Genomic DNA, 19,179 nt, shown 5'->3' on the forward strand with positions numbered 1-19,179 from the left:
AAATGGACAGGCATGCTTAAAAACACCATCATGAGATTTTCAGTCTTGAGGCTTTACTGACTCTTATTGCAAGATGGGCAGCTTAGAGATGGAAATCTCCTAATTACGCACTTAACCTTGAAAGTGGCAGTAGGGACCTCCCCTTAGTGTCTTACTGTAACAAGTTCCCACCCCAGTCAACGTCAATGACCCTGGTGGTGGTTGGACACTAAAGGCTGGGTTGAAATCCCTACTTTATTTTTACCAAACAACCGTTGCATATCAGTAATGGTGAAGGTCAGCTATCGTCGTGAGAAAACTGGATGTATAACAGGCTTTTCAAAAGGGCAGGCATTCAATGGGATTTTCTCCATACGTGCAACGGAGGATTTCAGCAGTCCCTTCTAGGTGCGTAACTGCTACCTTTTTTGCATCCAGTTACCACTAAAAAATCTGGCCTTTGGTCACCTATCACTTGAACTGAACTGTTGTTGTGAGCAAGTGGAGAGGAAGAGAGAACCTATATCAAGTTAGCAGCCTCTTAAAACTCGAATATCACCCTTTTTTATTAGACTTTTCCCCACTTGAACATTCTGTTGGCTTTTAGGAGAATGAGAATTTGAAATATGTCAGGAGCTGAGAGAAAAGCTTATTCTCACCCTCTGTCTAAACATTATATATCCTTGGGATTTCAGAAGTGTCCTGGGACTCCCAGTGCCAAATGCTTGAGTTTGAGATATACTCAGCCAGAAACCAATTCCCAAACCTTGGGTATTTTCACCAACTTTCACCTCTTTCTAAGCAATATTCTTTCTGTAAAATTAAACAGCTAACAATCCCTGCAAAATGAACATTTGCTAATTGGCTTTAGTGAAGTCGGGACTGCATGTCAAAGATGTGCTCAATAAAGTGCTTTAACCTGGGACTTTTAGCACAGAATTTGACTGCGGCAGTGATTGTTTAACTAGAAAATGCCATCAAAACTGCAAGTAAAGTAGGCTGCTATACTGACTGTACCTAGCCACTAGAGAGAGACATTATCCCATGTAGTAAACTGAAATGTTTCACTTGTGAATGTCCAGGGACCTCTCCTCACAGCAAAGTATCCTGTTCATCCGGAGCGGATGATAGAATCGACTCACTGACTAAACCTCGGAGAGCTGTGGCCATGCTCACGTCACGCGCTGCATGTACAAGGAGGCCGTGCCAAAACGCTGTAACAATGACATGGGGAAGGTGTTAAATTTACATTTATGTGTTTTCCATCATATCAGTGTATCAGCAGTTAGACAAGGGAGGAAGAAAGTTAGCTGTTGTTCTTTGATGGAGCAGGGCAGATGCTAATCAAGCCTGTGCAGCTAGCTTCTTGCAGCGTGACGCTCGGGCATACACAGACTTCTCAGGTTTTATAGACAGACCGAGAGCCAGATCTTGTAAAAAGAGTGCTGAGCTGCACAAACCTATGTATTTCTGTACGTGTTGTTGCAGAACCTTCAGCACCAGAGCTCCTCTGTGGATTTTGCCGAAAATAAGTAATGCCGACCTTGTTTTGACCAGGTGTGTTATAATCCCTGTTTGCTCTGAAGTGCTCCTTTACAGATGTTACCTGTCCCCTTTCAGATGTAAGCCGGGTGGCTGGTGGCTGGCTGAGCACAGGGCCTTTTGCATCCGCAGACCTGCTTTTTCAGCTTTTCAGTGCTGGCGCAAGCCTTGCGTGACCACCGGATTTGTAACAGGAGCATGAGAGTGCTAAGGTGCGCTGTGCTGTCCGTGGCGATCTCGGAGGCTGCACTGGTGTGTGAACGGTTAATGTGGGCTGCTCAGTCCTGAGACTAACAGGTGCTTATCTGATCAGAAAGGAGAACCGGGCAGACTAGAAACTTTCATGAATTGATAGCGGAAATGTCCATAAAACTAACACTACATTCAGGCTGATAAATGTGTGGTGCGGACTTGGATAATGCCCGGAGGTCAAAAGCTACACTTCTATTTGTAAAGCCTGCCAAAACATTCAAGCTTCCAAGCACAGGAAAATCTAGTTAAAGTAACAGTGGTGGGAAACATAGGAAGTCTGATCGTGCTAAAAATGCATCTGGATACAAAACCGGCTTGTCCTGTGAATAAGCAGGGTAGTGCCTGATGGGTAAGTGGGGCTGGCTATTTAACCTCGGTGATTTTCTGCAGTCAGGTGCCAGTTTTGAGTCCCAGAAGGAATTCCTTGAGAGGGGAGTAAGCACTGCCTTGCTGTTTTGATCTTTCACAGAGTACTGAGCAAGGATCTGCTATTAGGATCAAGTGGTCATTTCCTACATGATTAGTTTTCTTTTAATGCCGGCAATGAATGACACTAGCATAGTATGAGTTCTTGTGTGTGCTGTTTAAGTTATTTAGGAAGTTCTACAGGTCTCCTTTTTGCTAACACATAAACACTAGATAACAAGCATTTGATTTATGACTTCTAATCAATTATTTTATATTGGTTCTTTAACCTCGAGTTAGAATTTATATTAGTATCTTTGTTTGCACCTGCACTTACTCTCAATTTCTCAAAATAGAGTAGAGACTTGCATGTGAAAATCCCGCTGAATTTCACAGGCTGCTTTGAAAATCTCAGTAGTAGCACTTTAATGCTCTGAAGGTATAGATTCAGCTGTATGCAAACATGCAAAGAGAAGTCTCAGCCATGGGTTTCCACTAGAACTTAACTAGGTGGATGTTGAAAGCGAGCATTCATTTTTTGTCTTGCAAATTAGCAAGCACTCAACTGAGGGGACTCCTCAATCATTATGCAAATGATAAACGGGTAAAATCCCCTTTTCTCTTCTTTTTATATAACAGCACACCCTTTAGCGCATCCTCAGAATTAATCAGTTTTAAGGATTGATTACTGTAAGGCACCGCAATCTGCTGTGACATTAAAACATTAAAACGAAACCTCTTAAAACCCCCTTTTTGAAAAGCTAACCAAACGTGGGTTGCAGGCAGGGGTATTTCCTGGCCAGCTGTGTTGATTCCGAGAAGCTTTTCTAGAATCTGGCACGACACTTTCTAGCATCTTACGACTGTTTCACACTTCTACTTTTACCATGTTTTCTGAATAATGGAAAATTACCTGTAAACATGAACGTTTAAATGAAAAAAGTGTGTAGTACATACTCATGTATCACAGGATGGTGCAAACAGCACTTGAAAAGTCTGTAAATCAACAGAGAGTTTTGAGGTTATACACTGAGTGAAGAATATAGAATTATATACACACAACTACCATCTTGATGGCTGATACAAATCTTCTAAGATGAGAAAACAGTTTAAAAAAATGTAAAGGAAAATGTGACCCTCAGTTTCCATGAGAAGAAAAAAACAAAAGTGCAAGAGAGATTCACAGAAAGGAGAATTGTTTTTTGCTTCTCCTCAGCTTTCCAAAAATGGACAAGGACAGCACTTTCTGCTCCTCCCATCTAACCAGTTGTCCAGCTCCAGGCCACAGTGGCATATTGCCATTTGCATTTGCAATATGGATCCCTCACCCCACCCTAAAATTCAGTAAATCCATACTGCTGTGCAGAGGGAATAGGAAGAGGTTCAGGCACTTTCTGGAGACTTGAGCTCGGCTGTGAGGGGGCTTCACTTTTCTCCTTCTGAAAGAAACCTGCTGTGACAAGTTTGCGGCATTCCCTGTCTGCCAGGAAATCTTCATCTACTAATCTAACTTCATTGGAGTTGTGCATAGGCGCAACACGATTAACCTAACTTTGCAGAGAATTTTTTGTTAAAGCTTTTCTTTCGCAATTATCATTTTGCCCAGTGAAGAAAAATATATATTTTCGTGCTCTCACCCAAATACAAATGACCTCTTTTGGAGGTTCAGAGACCCTTTCGTAGTGTGTCTAAAAAGTTATTGCCTGTTTTCATTTGGATATGGAGGTGACAGCGTTGAAAGAGTGGCTGCCTTTGCAATACAAGCGTTCCTGACCAGGACAAGGAGCACACAACTAAGATGCCATTGCTTAGCGTACCCAGGCCAGTTGTCATCTGCACGCAAAGGCGGGGACTCTGGGAACCCAGGTGGCCAGTGCTGCGTGCTTACACACTCGTGCTGTGTATATATACTTAATAACTTTCCTTTGCTGATAAGTATACACTTCACCATCGAGGAACTCCGGGGGTAAATATTTTCACTAGTTTGAAGATGGGGAAACTGAGATGGGAGAAAGCCAATGGCTTGCATGATGACGGAAGGCCTGGCTAGCTCAGGACTGTGAGGCTTATAGTTCTGTGTCCACACTGTGCAACCACAGCGCTGTGCAACAAGAACATGTTTCAGTTCATTCCCATTTACGGAGGAATATGAGACCATTCAGACAACTAAATAGGCCCCTTCCCTGGAATGGGAATGCATAAAACGCGTATCCTAAGAAATAAAGGTAGGCTAAGTTCGCACTTGTAATCTTTTTTTTTTCTTTTTCTCTGTTAATCGCATTGTTTCAGCATCCACTTTCTAAAGGACTTTGTAACTGAAATGGCTGTTTATTAAAAGGAAACCTCTTAGGGTGGCTCAGCTTAATTGTGTTCTCGTTGGAGTGAAACAGGATGCTTGGCCCAAACCTTATTTCCTTCATTTCACCCTGTTCTGTTACGAGCACTTCCCTGCCTCCCGCAGCAAGATACCGGTGACGCTGCATCTCTTGGAGCCCGGGGCGTTCGAAGGGATGCTGACCACGGACATTTTCATTTATCAGTCGCAGAGGCAAGGAGGACGCCCGTGTCTTACGGTGGGCAATTCTTTCGAGCCACTTTTCCACTTCTCACTTTTTCCACTAGAGGGGGTTACACTTTCTGGTTCAGAGCGCTACGACAGCCCAAGAGAAGATGGAGCTGCCTCTTGCCCACCTATATCTTTAACCGATACAGTTAACTCATAAATACAATAATGAGCTGACAGTACTAGGCCCTGAGGCCTTAATAACCATTACAAAAATCATTAATTACCAGGAAATTAGAGAGGTGTCTGTTAAGTGCTTAAATTTGCAACCTTCTGTCCACAAACAAGAAATCCAAACGCTTGCCTGAATCATAGCTATCTTCCCACACGTTGGTTATAAGCTATATCTTGTTTATTTCTGCATATATTACTCTCAGTAAATGATTAGATTTGTCACCCATGACCCAGTATGCTGTTTGCAATTATTTCTTATATTAAATTAATCACTACATATTTACTTTGAGAAATTATGTATGATATATCGATGCACGCATGTGTATAAGTGTATGTGAGCACATGAACTTTCCTGATTGCCTTTCCTCTTGTATGGCAAATTAGAAATAACGGCATTCAAGCCAGCGCAGTCACGCTGATGGGGAAACCAGCACAGAGAGAGGGGGAAAATTGCTATACAAACTTCTCTTTCTTTCACGTTTTAAGTATTTCTACTTATTTACTGAATTCTAAGGATATAGACAGTCTAATCTCCATTAGCAGATATGTGATCACTTGCGGCTCTAAGTTTTAAGGCTGCTGGTGTGGACTGCTCTCAGCCTCGCTTTTTCCACCTCCCACATCTTGCGGTTGCGCCTGGGTGGGGTGATCTGCATACATATGGACTCTCACCATATCTTTGGCACGTTGTGTAGCAGTAATACTACCCAGATAACTACTTTGCAGAATCAGATCCTTTGTGAATTACTTACTGGGTGAAAATAATTCACATGGCTTGTGACTTTTTCCGGAGTAACGCAAAGCCTCTCCTTTATACAATGATAATTAATTGGAAGTAGCTCCTTTTCTAGGGAAACTAAAGCTTATACTATGCATAGAAACAGGACTTCCAACAATTTGGGCTCCTGTGATGTTTGGGAGTTTTTTTAATAAAAAGCTTTCTATCTCTGTTTAGTTTCCATCTAATCTTTTAGATTTTTCATTCTCAAAGATTTCTGTTCTGTATTGTGTTTTATTCTTCATCGCAATGCTTTCTCTGTCTTCTCTGAACATAATTTCTTCTCAGCAGAATTCACCCCCAACAACTTCCAAGTCTGAGCTGGATTTACAGATCCATTGTGTTTGAGTGGGTTCAAAACGCGACGGAAATACTCACTCTTAATCTGTTATATTTCTGAGGTGCTAATTACTTTGCCACCTCTTATTTGCCACCCAGTTCAAACTGGCAACCCAAATGTATGAGAAAGTCTTTCAATAATCTTTTAAGAAAATTATATGGAGTAATTTACTTCTGCAACAAGTAACTTGCTTCAGGAGGGGGATCACTGGGATCCAGACAGTTGTGATAATGTGGATTTCAAGTCATAAACACTTCAGCTTGAAAAGAAACCACAATTACACCTATTAAGAACCAAGGTTTAAACAACCTTGTAGGTTTCATTACTTTTGTCTGTAAATATATAGCGTTCTTTATCCCCATACAAAAGGTGGACTGGAGCCTCCAGTATGTAGACATACAAAGTCCTTTCTTGACTTTTTGACTCTGTTTCCTTGCTTAACTAATACTAATAATGAATTCAGGGACACTGGATTTTACATCACCTCAGTGGATGATCTTCTCAGTTACACCTTGTTGCAAAGCAGCAAGGCAGAGACGGGAGGGAAGCGATACTGCTTGGACAGAAACGGCCTCGGACCTTCACGGAATGAGTACGTCTGTGAACCCTTACTGGCACACAAATGAACTGTGTTTTTTGAGGTATTGCATTGTTTCGTCTTCTGGGCTGCCTGGAGTTCTTCCAAGCGCAACTAACAAAGGCTTGAAGAAAGGATTCAACACATCATGGGGGAAAAAATAAATATCTTTGCTAAAGACTAGAACGGGCTTTTGGTCTGGTGCCAGGTATGCAGAGGAGGGTGCACCAAGCTCACGCAGCAGCAGCAGCGAGTCCCAGGCACCGCACGGATGCCAGGCAGCCGCCACTTCTCAAGCTCCGGGGGTGGCCGAGCAGGGTGCGGCAGGGCAGCAGGTTTGGGGAGGAGGAAGGGGGCATCCCTTCTGGGAAATGCTCCTGTGTGCGTCAGCCCAGGCTTCCTCTTAGGCTTTTTCGTGGTTGCCTGCTTGCCTCCCTCCCCTCTGCTCCCAACCAAAAATATGGTTCATCACAAACAAAAGAACCATTAGTCCAGTTAGACGTTATCTATAGACAGGCAGATAGATGTACTGAGTAGAAATTATTTTCTCTCTTTATGCAAGCAGAAGAACCTCTAGTAGTGAACCGGCTTGCCTGCAGAAATCAAACCAACAGAAGAACCCTGTTAGCCATAGAGCCGTAGCTGGGTTTGCTATTCAATTCAAATACTCAGCTCAAATTCCGTAGGACCTCGCTTTCTCTTTCGGACTTAACGGAGGCGGCAATGGGCAGTTCTGATAGGTTTCATTGTACGAATTGAAATATCCAGTGTCTGCTCACACATGGAAACATATAGTTTCATGGAAAATTATTTTAGCAGTACCTGAACTTAAAAGCCCCATAGCTTCATTCGTATATAGACATTTCAGTCGCTTTTGTCAAAAAGAGTATGCTAATGGTAAAGCAAAATGTCACATGACTATGTGTATACTTACTTTGTAACCCTGAAACTTATGAATCTTTCATTAAAAAAGAAATCCCAAACCAAATAGCTTAACTCTGGCCCTCAGTCTGTAGTACAAGGATTTGGCCTATGGATTCAGTTTGTAGTGGGTACAATTTATCTATGTACTGTGTCAGTGGAAGATACCATCCTGTCGAGAAGCCTCCCAGTTGCACAAAGCATGTGGGATGAGTTATTAGATTCAGAAGCGCATGGGAACTCCAGCTGTCACCCTGCAAGGTAGCCCCAACACTACCTGTGGAAATGCAGCTCTTAAAAATGCCCACAGCACCTTCCGACAGGCGTATCTCTGGAGAGCTCCCCCCTTTTAGGATTAAAAATATCGGTGGCTAGCAGTATATCTAAGGAAGGCCCAGTTAGCGTCTTTTAGCTGTTTTGCCCGTGAGATCACAGATCCCATTGAACACAGCTGCCAAGATGATAATCACTTTCAGCCAGTGACATTTTTCATGAATGCTACAGTTTGAGAGAAGCATATTTTTTGATCTGCTATCCTTCCCTCCCCTATCTGTCAGAAGTTGGTTATAATCAATTGGCACTCGTACAACACGTCTTCTAACCAGCCAAGGATCTTTAAAATAGCTTCACCTACTTCTGTTCTCGTTTTTCAGAGAAGGGGTTTTGAAACCAGAGGAGCTGACATGCCTCACTCCAGGTCACACAGGAATCAGTGACAGAGGTGCAGCTGGAACTGGGCATGAATCCTGTTGGTCACTTTCCTACGCTGGGTTTTCCTCTGTGCTTACCTTAAGCATTTTTTCTCCTCCCATTTCTGTCCGACATCCTTTACTAGAATTTGCTAATCTCAGGATTATGCAAGGGAGCATATTTTCAGTCATAGGATGCTCACATGCTTCACAGACCAGGGTGAACTTGAGCTCTCTGTTGCACACTTGTTGCCCGATGCACACACACGCACGCGTGCATACGCAAGCACTGGCTGGGCATTGATCATCAGGGAATTGGTTACCCCAAGAGGGGTGAAGACGTGAGCTTGTGAGTTACAGTAACAAGCAGGATCGCGCTTACCACCTCTGTGGAATAAATCTGTCCAAAAAAAGTAATTCCTTTTGCGACAAAAATAACATTCATCTATGTGCATTCTTCTCTGATGAGCTGTGTCACCACAGAAATGGTAATCCTGCCACTTATCAGTAAGCTGCTTTTTAGGAAAACAGCGGGTGAGGAGGGTAAACAGGTTGTAGAGGAAGGTAACATGAGAGTAGGATGGTGATTAGTTTTCAATGCCATTCCAACTATTCAGCAACTAAATAGATTGTAACTCTGAACAAAAGAAGCTGAAATAGGAAGAGAGAGCTTTTCCAGCTCCTGAGTGCTTCAAGAGATGCTAACCGTTCCTGGGTAAAACACCGTTACCTGCTATAAACCAAATACTAATTATTTAATTATCCTGAAAGTGGTGAGCCTTTCAAAGCCCCAAAAGGCTGGGAGCAGCCTAACTACCATAAGCAGTGTGAAAGCTCACTACTTCATGCCTGGTGCTGTTCAGGGCTCCTGGGAGTCTTCCCTGGTGCCTCTTCCTCTTGTCCCATGCCTGTTGTTGACCCTTTCCCCCCTCCATTAAAATTCGGTCTCTGCTTCCTTATGGCTACTAGTTATCCCACAGTCACTTTTGTCTTTGAAAACCTCCTTACCCAAAAGGAAATGTAATTAATCAGCTGCATGAAGGCCTTTTCTATTAAAGTATCAGTATGGACCTAAGAAAGAGAAAAGAATATTCCCGATATAAACAGCTGGTGTCTGGGTGAGAAGGACTTGAGGAATATAATAGTTGGAGAGTCCTTGCTGTGAACTCTTGGATTTGCTCTTTGTCTGCAAGCCTGGCTCCTAATCCCTGCTCTGGGTTTACAAATACCAGCCCTGCTTCTAGCTTGGAGGATGAATACAATAGAGTTTTATTGTAGATTTTTTCTGAACAAAAGTCTGTACTAGAGACCTTCTGTTTTTTCCAAACTTTTCAGTTTGTTTTGAAGTCAGCTAAAAGATAAAAAAAAAAACAAAGAAAAAACCCCCAGCTAATTCAGAGCCCCCTAAGTGGTCTGACAAGAGTTCTGCGTGAGGTTTTTTTGATATGCCTAATATATCCATTTCTGCATTTTCCGGACAGCCACTTGACTTTTTGTTTCTGTCTTGATTTCACCTTTACGGCCTGCCATCTCCTCTTCTGGCCTTCCTTCCTGCTTTGACTCTTCTGCACAGTGCCCTGAAGCTGCTGCCAGAGGGTGGCTAAACCTTGGATTTCCCTGCCCCGGAGCGCTGCCCAGGGGCTCACCGTTTATTCCAGCAAATGCTGGGACAGTCCCATGCTTAGCCATACTGCAGGCCCTGGGCTCTTCACCTGCGGCAGAAGATCATACACAACCAGCTGTTTCAATGACATGGTCAGAAGAGAAAATAAGCCCATTTAAACCAATCCAAAACAAAAGCTATCTTTTTTACTAGTCAAATTTCAAGTTTATCAATAACAGTTCTTGACATAAACATTTTCAGGAATAGATTGTTGGTTTACTCATTTCTTTACTTCTTTTTGTCTGGAGGGAAGTAGTTCTGTGGGAATGGAAAAGATAAAAAAAGACTTTCCTGAATGACCTTCATTTTTTGGCAAAAGATTTGCAATCAAGTCTTATGTGTCGGAATGACTAAGAGTGAATGGATGGTGGGACACATGTTCTCCTTGAAAGCTTTTATGTGCTGCAATGTGAACTGGGGAAGCCAGATCACCAGTCATATGGCATATGTTTAAAAATATTGTTGAAATAAAACTCTTTTAAAAAATAGTATACAAACCAGTAGCATCAGAGTTTTTTTGTGACTGTATGCACATACATTTTCTTTGTGTTTTTTTCTGGTGACTGAAACTGAGCTCCAGAGAAGCTATTTAGGGACACAAGTGCCATTGACTTTCAGTCAGATAGCAGGTATGTAATTGCTTTTGAATAGTTGCATCAGTTATGTGACAATTAGGATCAATGTATTTAACACGTGCACTAAAAGTTTTGCTTTTCTGCAGAGGGCTTTGGATTTTTTGGATGCTGAAATCAGCACGTTGAAATGTTTTAGGAGTATCTGTGCCTTTGACTTGATTAGCTGTGATCTGATTCTCACTGAGGTTCAGCATATGAAATCTCTGAAAGATTTAGACAGCTTTGTGTGTTTATATGTTTTTGCTACTTCATCTTGCTGATATCTGGCACTTCCTATCGCTAGACGATATTTACATATTGTATATAATTATCGTTTTTATAATATTAAGTTACATTTCTGACTTAAATGGATTATTATATAAAGCTGTAAAGTTCCACAAAGTAGCTCTGCAGTGTAAAATGCCGTGATGTAAATTATGGCATACTTATTATGTATTTCTTATGTTGTGGACTATTTTGTTGTACCACAGAAACATATGAAAACAGTAAGTAAGTAATATGTTTGGGCTTGTTGGTTTTTTTCCCCCCTCATGCTATTATTTATACTTTCTAATGCCATGTCTTACATCCTGTTTTACAACAAGAGTCAGATACTCTTGTTGAACCGTTAAGGAAGTCTGAACAATTTGATCACAAATGAGGACAGTTCTGATTAGATACACTAAGAAAATAAAAGACAAAACGCAGTCTCCTCTCCTGGATGCAACCTGACTGCCAGAGTAGTTCCCACAGTACTACACAGATAGCTAGGTTCATTTTGGAGCATCCAGCTGTGAGGTGACACACTTAATGCACCAGTGATCTGATCCAGTATAGAAAATCTTTGGGGCCTGATTCTCCAGTGCCTCTCACCTTGTGCAGTCATTTGTAGTGAACAGCCTGAATGCCTACATGCTGTAAAAGCAGAATATAAAATATTTTGCTCTGCTTATCCTTCACTGCATACCTGCAACCACACGAGCAGGTGTATGAGGTGAAACAGGTTTTAAGTTCCTAAGAGAATTTTATTTGTATGGAATTGTAAGACTGTTTTCTTTAAACATAAAATATAAAGATGTATGAGCCTTCTAGACAGTGATCTTATAAGCATTACTATAGGATACTTGCAGAGCAACAGAACGTGCACATGTTTAAAAGTGCGCAGGTCTAACAGTCAAAACACAGAGTAGAGCAAGTGCTAAACCTGAGCCGTTCTTCAGAAATTCAGATGTCGCTAGCTGGTTTAAAGTGTTGTCTTCCTAACCTAGCAATCCTTTCAGAAAAGAAGTTCCAATGCCAATTTTAAATCAATGATTGCCCTGTTACAAATACAAACGACATCTCATTGCGTTGCAACCTCCTCTCCTCTTTGTTTTTATGATAGTAATTTAGTGAGATTAGGAGCTGTGTTACTCCACAAAAGATGGTAGTGCAAGAAAACAGATTTACATGAAAAATATTGTAGCAAAACCTGTACAGGCTTTATGATTTTTCAAGCAAAGATCATGAATTAACAAAACAAACTTTCTTGTAAGGAACAGTATCTTTGGCTGGGGATTTGGCCACTTCTTTACTTAATTTTTGTTTGGTTTTGTTATGTTTGTTTGCTTATCTTGAGGGTATTATTTACTGCGTACATGCTGGATGATAAACCTACAGCAACTGTGCTAAATTTTAAACAGGGTCACACCATTTTTTTCAGATTTATTTTAATATTAATTACTGCACCTTAACATAAAAAAATATCTTGTGGCACAAAGGTTGATTATATTCAAAATTAGAGGCTTTTGGCAATGACGGGAAATTGAGTCATTTTTTCTGTCCTTTTACAGCATTTTTTTCTTTTGTTTTCATTTAAGGAGCACTGTAGAGATATTAATCTTAATAAAACAGTATATACAAATCCCTGTTCCTGTGCTACTGATAAGACACTAAGTGCTCAGTCCTGTTAAAACTTACTCACAGGAACTGGCCTCTATTTTCAGAAGTCACAGATGATTTTGATTACCTCCCTTTTTCAGTCGATCACCAGTTTTAGAAAATGGGGCTAGATTTAAAAAATGAAAGACACCGGCTTTTGGAAAACTCTGTGCCACCTGAGGCACCACAATTGCTTCAACTCGTAGAGCACCCAAAACTCCTAATTGTTTTGAAAGCTTTATGTTGCAGTCCTTGCTTGAATTTAATGTGCACTCTGTGCAAATGCTACGCCATGCTGACATACCTGGATTACTTGGGGGTCTGGAAGTACCACACTTGCACTGTCCTAATGGTCTGCCCTGACTAATTAGTCCGAAGTGACCCCCACTGAGCCATGCAAGACACATTCCTAGTGGTCTCCGTACGTAAGTAAGCATCACCACATGGTTTCTCATCCTGCAAGTGCTTCCTCCACCTCCAGTGGAGGCTCCATGGAAAACACTATTAATTAACCTGGTGGTGGGGTAAACAGCCAAGAAAGAAAGGGGACAGCCAGAATGCATGCATGAGACCACCAGCTGCGATCGTTGACTGGTTCTCTGGCTTTTGGTAGGCATTTAAGTGAAGCTAGGGTTTGGGGGTCTCTGCCTTAGGCTACAGTATTTCCTCTCCCTCTGTGTCATGTCATGGCATATAAACTATGGTCTTGGGATGCTGTCACTCGATTAGTTGTTTTGGTGTGAAGAAAGGTGTGTTCTTCTATTAGGGTATAGCTGGGGGAGGCATAGGATGTTTTGACGGTCTTTGTAGCACAATGGAGTCACGAGTAGCTGAGAAGTTGGATTTGGAAATGGAATATATGAGAATATACGTGTATATTCACCTGTTGGAATTTATGGAAAGTTTTAGATAATGTTCAGTGTGGACTAAGGTTGAAATTAAAAAGAAATCTGGAACTTTGCGGTTGGATTTGTGCCTAGGAAAGAAGCAAACCTAAACTAAGTGTTTTGGGGTTTAGGTCCTCCTCCTTTTTCTTGGGGAAGGGTTGGTTGAGGGGTGGGCTTCAGATGTGAGCTCGTTGTAAGAGAGAGATCAGGGAGGATCTGCCCTAAATTGTAGCTTTGTAATCCCTGCACTGGGCCCACTTAACTGCTTGACATGTGAAAATATTGTGTTAATGAAGTTCCAGCCTGGTTCTTAAATCCATCCTTGTGACTGTCTTTATTCATCTGTGTGTCTTGACAGATTATGCTTATTTTTATATATGTGAGTAATCTCATTGAAATCTAAGAGTTACTAATGGTAGCATGATAGATGAGTGTTGCTTGGGCCTTTAATCCATTATTGAAACTGAAAGCTGTTTACGGATTCTTGTAATATTTAATTTTTGCTCAGCATGGACAACTAAAAGCAAGTATCTTAACTTCTTCAGCTGGCTTCCTTTCCTTTTTTTATCGTTCTGTATGTCTGCAATAGTTTAAATTACAGAACACCTAATCAACATTTAATTTAATCAACATTTCCCGTTTCTTTCAGATTTTGTACCCACCTTCTGCTAAAAGTAAATATATTCCTTATTTAGTTAATAGGACCTAAATGTGGGATCCAAACTGCATTTAAGACCATCAGTTACTCTGCTGAAACATGACTCTATTACTTAGTTTGAGGAACCAGCTAACAAGAAACCGGATAGAGAGCCCTATTCAGGGACACAACAGCAGCATGCTTTATGTTCCCTAGGAAGTTATTTGGATGTCTTTTTGAAATATCATAGCTGGGATTCTCTATTGCCTCTGGGGGAAAGGAGACAGGACCTGCATAGAAGCAGATTGCTTCAATTTAAGTAACAGAGGCTTTTCCTGCTAACAGAAATCAGTGCAAGTATCACCCTGATTTTATTATGGAGAAGCAGATAAGCCATGCTGAATGTAAAAGATGAGAGCGATACTTTGCCTGATTAGGACCACATAAGGGTGTTCTTGTGCTGATGCACTCTGATACGAAAACAGATGTTTGTAAGTTCCTAAGTGGTTTCTTCATTTTGATATGGCTCTAAGGTTATCACAGTACCTCAATAATTGGATTACTTTGGCACAAAGATAATGTTGTTTTATAGGACTCGGGCTTTGTTCTTCAATGCTGTTATTTATACCTCTGAAAGGTAGTAATAAACCATTTCCATATGAGAAAGGTAGCATTTCACACCAGCTCTTGTGAGAATGAGTGCGCCAAGACTCAATGTACTAGAAGACTGGAGCGCTCTGAATTTTCTAGGAGGCGCACACAGTAGCTCGTGAAGAGTGGTAGTGAGGGGATGAAGTCAGGGAGAACTGCAGACAGATCAGCTCTGCGCAAGCAGAGGCATCTACCCGTATGTTTTTTCCTTATGGAGTCACACCTAAAAATGTAATTGTTGAACTTACAGGTACAGGGGTGGGGGCAATTTAGTGCAAGTGGACCTGTGTATAAGCCACCTTCACTAAGTATGCACAAATTGATTTCCCGGTGCACGCTGCTCACTGTAAAGGTGGGTGATACTTTTCATTTAAACATGGTCGTGTTCCATGAACTCAGCTAGAACAGAACCAGACTCAAGCCATGCTTCCCTGGCATTGGGAAACTGAAAGCTAGCCAGAGCTTTGCAAATTTCAAATTTATAATAGGTGGCAATCTTTGCACAGTAGCCTACCTCTCATTGGGCAAGTCGCGCCAAAAATTTTCTTTTGTGCTTTCTTCAGTTATTCAGGGTGGAAAAGTGGCTTGAAGCTGTGCTCCCAGCTGTGTCCAGCCCGTGTGTACTAACATTCAACATCCTGTGCTCTCAAATATGCAGAGCTAAATAAGGAGATGTCTTTAGGTTCTACTAAAAAGCATTTGGTTGACTGAAAATTTTGAAATGAGTCAATGCAGAAATTATAACATCCTTCCTCTAAATAAATAAAAAAAAAAGCAAATGAATCCTCAGCAATAAATAGTAAAAATTAAATTATTATTGGCATTCACAATTACTGGTTTAAAAAGTGTTTGGAAATAGTCCTTGAGGGATGAAATGTCCTTATTATGTAAGAAAAACTCAAATGCAGCTAGTACCAGTCCAATGGGGCTTTTTTTTTTTCTAATTCTCTTTTCCACTGAACACCTTAATCCTATTGTAGAAGTAGAAAAATACAGCTCCTGTGGAGAGCATAATACAATCTCACACCATTGTGCTTTTGATCTTAAATAAAATGCACCCGCATTTGGCTTTTTCTCTTTGCTCCAGATTAGTTTTGGACCCAACCACCCTAATTCCTTTCTTGTGTTGAACTGCAAAGAACTCCATGATGATTGTAAGGAGGAGTTGGCATAAAGCAAGAACTGAAGGCGGGGGGGGGGGGGGTGGGGGGGTGGCGGCAGTGCTTGTGGAAAAAAATGGGTGGGAATTGTATCAACAGAAAAGGGTTCTGAAAGATGTGGGGAGGACACAGATACCCCTGTCAGCTTAACCCAGAGAAGTCTGGCTGTAGGTCCCTAAGCTTGAGATTACCTGAGATAAGAGTGGAGCTTTATACGACATATTTCATTACCCATGCCAGTACCTGGGGCTGCCAGCCATCAGAAGAGGGGTTTGCATGAGCGGGTGGGGACTGAGGACTTGTGACTTTGATGACCAGCATGAGAACTTGTGCAGAATTTGGTGGCTGGGGCAGCGCGGGGTGAAACTTTGCCATTCAGCATGTGGGCAGCTTTCTCAAATGTCTGAATTTGATCCAGATGAGGCAAGTTTGGGTGGGGTTTTTTTTGGATACAACTGGGCCATGGGCCATTACCCATCCGGCCTGCTTGGCTCACTGCAGCCAGGCACCAAAGGGGTCCTGAAACTCACACTGGCCCCCTGGCACCTCAAGCCCGTGCCATGTCAGAAATGCTGCTGCAGAGCTCAGGAGTCCCATTCCTCTCCCAGTGTGGCTTTTTCTCTGGTAAGAGGAGTTACCGGGCCGGCTAGGAGGGCTGATGCGCGCATCCAGGCAGCGCCGGCCAGCCTCGTGCCAGGCAGTGGTGTGTTAGGTCTGCACGGCTCCCATCCCACCCATGGGACTCCCGTGGGAGTTCCTGCCACAGAGGTAGGGAGGAAGCCAAGAAAGAAACATTCCTCCATGTCTTTTTTTTTTTCCCTTCCCTTTTCCCGTCAGGGTTACCACCCTCTCTCCCCACTCCTACAGAGAGGTCTGAAGTCTCACTGAATCAGCAGTTGTGAATATTATCTGTGCTGTTAATGGTTTGCATCTTTTTGCATCAAAAGGGTAAAATCACTTAGGGACACACACGCAGTGAAAAGATCATATGCAATAATGCATCCAAGCAGAAAAAAAAAAGGTTGTAACGCTCATGAATTCCAGATGATGACTTTTTAAATCCCCGAGAAGGCAGTGAAATTGTTTGATTGTTCTTGTTAATTATTGGACTTGTCCCAGTATCAAATATTTGTAGAAGATAAGACTTCCCTCGTGGAGATGAATAAGAACTGAACTTGCTCTTCTTTGAACAATCTGGCTCGGGGTGCGTAGTTCTGCGTTTCCCACTCTCGGGCTCAAACCCCGTCTAGCCGGCTTCCCCGCTTCATAAACGCACGTGTACAAAACGCCCAATTAAAAATAAAAGACCCCATAAGTAAACAAGAGAGAGAGAAGGAGAGAGGGGGAGACCTTACTTGCAGAGCGTGACTTTATTGGCAGCCGCGGCGGGCTCCCCCCCACCGGCCCCGGGCTGCGGCCGCCGGTCGCCCCGCTTCTTCCCCCCGCGCCCGGGCACCGCGGGCGCGCAGAGGGGCGCGCCGCAGCCCGCCGGCACACGGACTTGCTCCCAAACAGCTGTGTTACGTACGGGCAGAACAAACGGCTGCTGAGAGGAAAACACACCCCCCCACCACCACCCACGCACATACCCCCACCCACACGCGAAGCCCCGGGAGGGGCCGACCGGGTCCCCGCGGGCGGGTGCGGGTCCCCGCGGGCTGGCGGCGGCCGGGCCGCGGGGCCGGCCCGGGACACGGCTGCGCTCACCCGAGGAGCGGCGGGGGGGTGCCGGCGGAGAGCAGGAGGTAACCGGGGGGTCCGGGGCAGAGGCGGGCAGCGGAGCCAGGCGCAGCGCTGGCTCCCCGCCTGCCTGGGGGAGCGGGGACACGGCGGGGGCTCCCCCGGCCCCTCCGCGCCGGGGACGGGTTTCAGGCCGCCGGGCGGAGAGCGGAGAGCCGCAGCCCTCCCGGCCCCGCGGCGGCCACCCAGGGCGGGCGGAGGGCGGGCGGGGAGCCGGCAGGCCGCCCGCCGCTGAGGTAACCCCGCCGCTGCGCGCCCCACTCGCGGGACCCCACTCGCGGGACCCCACTCGCGGCGCGGGCCGCGGGAATGACAGCGGTGATCTTCAAACCGCCGCGGCTTTTTGAGGAGCGCGGGGCGGCGTCTCGTCGCCGGCCCCTGGGGAGAGCGCGGAGGGGAAGGGCGCGGGGGGGACCCCAAACTTCTGCTTCCCCCTCGGGTTCCTGCGCACGCGTGGGGGCTGTGCCTGGCCGGGAGGCTCTGAAATCAAGAGGGGGAGCTGAGGAGAGGGGCTGCTGAAGGGGCTGCGGCGGGCGTCCCCACGGGCGGCTGTGCGTGTGTGCGATCGCACCGGTGTGACAGGGGCTGTCGGTGCAGGAGGTGCCAGCGGACACGCCCACGCCCACGCAACTCCCGGCTGCTTACTCTTAGCAAAGAGCGGGAGGGGGACTGCTTCTCGGGAAGGGTCCCGGTAGCGACGTCCCCGGGACCCGCGACAGCCCCGCTCGGTGAAGAAGTTCCCGGGCGGGGGGGGGGCGGAAGGCGGGAAGGGCTCGGTGCCCCCCCGCCGCTTTGAACCGCTCGTTCAACCGGCGGAGAGCCGCCCCCCCGCCCCGAGGGACGGTGATGATGATGGTGGCGGCGGCGATGGCCGTTCGCCGGCTCCGCGGGGGCGGCGGGCGCGTCACTTACCGTTGGCCGCCCCGCCGCCGCGCAGGGCCGCCCCGGTGCGCGGCGGGGCGGGCGGTAGCCGGCGGGGAGGAGGTCGGGGCTGGTCTGAGGCAGCCCCGGCGCGCCGGGGGGACTCCCTGCGCAGCCCTCTCCCCGCTGCCGCCACCTCGCCTTCCTCCTCCGCCTCCTCCTCCTCCTCCTGCTGCCTGCCGGGGTGCCGGCGGCGGCCAGGCGCGGCGCGGCGCGGCGAGCCTCTCCTCCCCCATTGTTCCCGGTCTCCCTCTCCCTCTTTTTTTTTTTTTTTTTGCCTTTTGTTATTTGCACTCTCATTGTGTTGTTTGTCTCTGAAGCCGCCTCATGACCAGCAAAGGGATTTCACCTCGTCCTTGAGAGACAGAGAGAAGGGGGAAGGGGGGGAAGGAGGGGGGAGAGAAGGGAAGAGATCACCAAACACCCATCGCCCGGTCCCTCCCCGCACCTCTGCCTCTCCCCACCCCCAGTGTCTCACTTAGCATCCCGCGCCCGGAGGAGACATTACAGACAGCGGGTAGGTGCGCGGCCGCCGCCGCTTCAACTTTCTTCCTCGCTGCGGCCGCCGGCGGCTGTTCCCCGGCGGGCGCTCAGCGGGGCTCCCCGGGCGGCGGCGGCGGCGGCGGCGGCGGCGGCGGCGGGGGCGGGCGGGCCCCGGCGAGGGGCAGCGCGGGGGGTGGGCGCCGCTGGCGGGGCGGGGGAGGCGGCGGGGCCGGCTGTCAGCGTGGCCGGCTGCCTCCCGGGCGCTCGCACACCTCCCGAAGTT

General features: G+C 45.6%; 1 protein-coding gene and 1 long non-coding RNA gene across 19 annotated transcripts in view; one reads left to right on the top strand and one right to left on the bottom strand.

The window, feature by feature from the left end:
• Positions 1–19,179, top strand: part of SOX5 (SRY-box transcription factor 5) — a 723,931-nt gene that overhangs the window by 50,465 nt on the left and 654,287 nt on the right. For 8 of the 18 annotated variants that reach the window (XM_075506066.1, XM_075506192.1, XM_075506178.1 and 5 more), the window contains exons 1-2: positions 17,605–17,728; positions 18,734–18,930. The exons of 8 other annotated variants lie outside the window; for them this stretch is intronic. The gene's annotated coding sequence lies outside the window, so the exon portion shown is untranslated. Of the gene's footprint in view, positions 1–8,916; positions 8,936–17,576; positions 17,729–18,733; positions 18,931–19,179 lie in introns of those variants that run through there. 2 more of the 18 variants (XM_075506164.1, XM_075506137.1) reach the window with 2 other exon arrangements.
• Positions 8,093–19,074, bottom strand: LOC142411826 (uncharacterized). The gene is made up of 3 exons (XR_012776297.1): positions 18,405–19,074; positions 15,107–15,346; positions 8,093–10,141 (listed from the first exon to the last, which is right to left on the bottom strand). It is a non-coding gene; the product is annotated as an uncharacterized LOC142411826 (long non-coding RNA).

Source organism: Mycteria americana, chromosome 1 (assembly GCF_035582795.1).
Source record: "Mycteria americana isolate JAX WOST 10 ecotype Jacksonville Zoo and Gardens chromosome 1, USCA_MyAme_1.0, whole genome shotgun sequence".
Lineage (NCBI taxonomy): Eukaryota > Metazoa > Chordata > Aves > Ciconiiformes > Ciconiidae > Mycteria > Mycteria americana.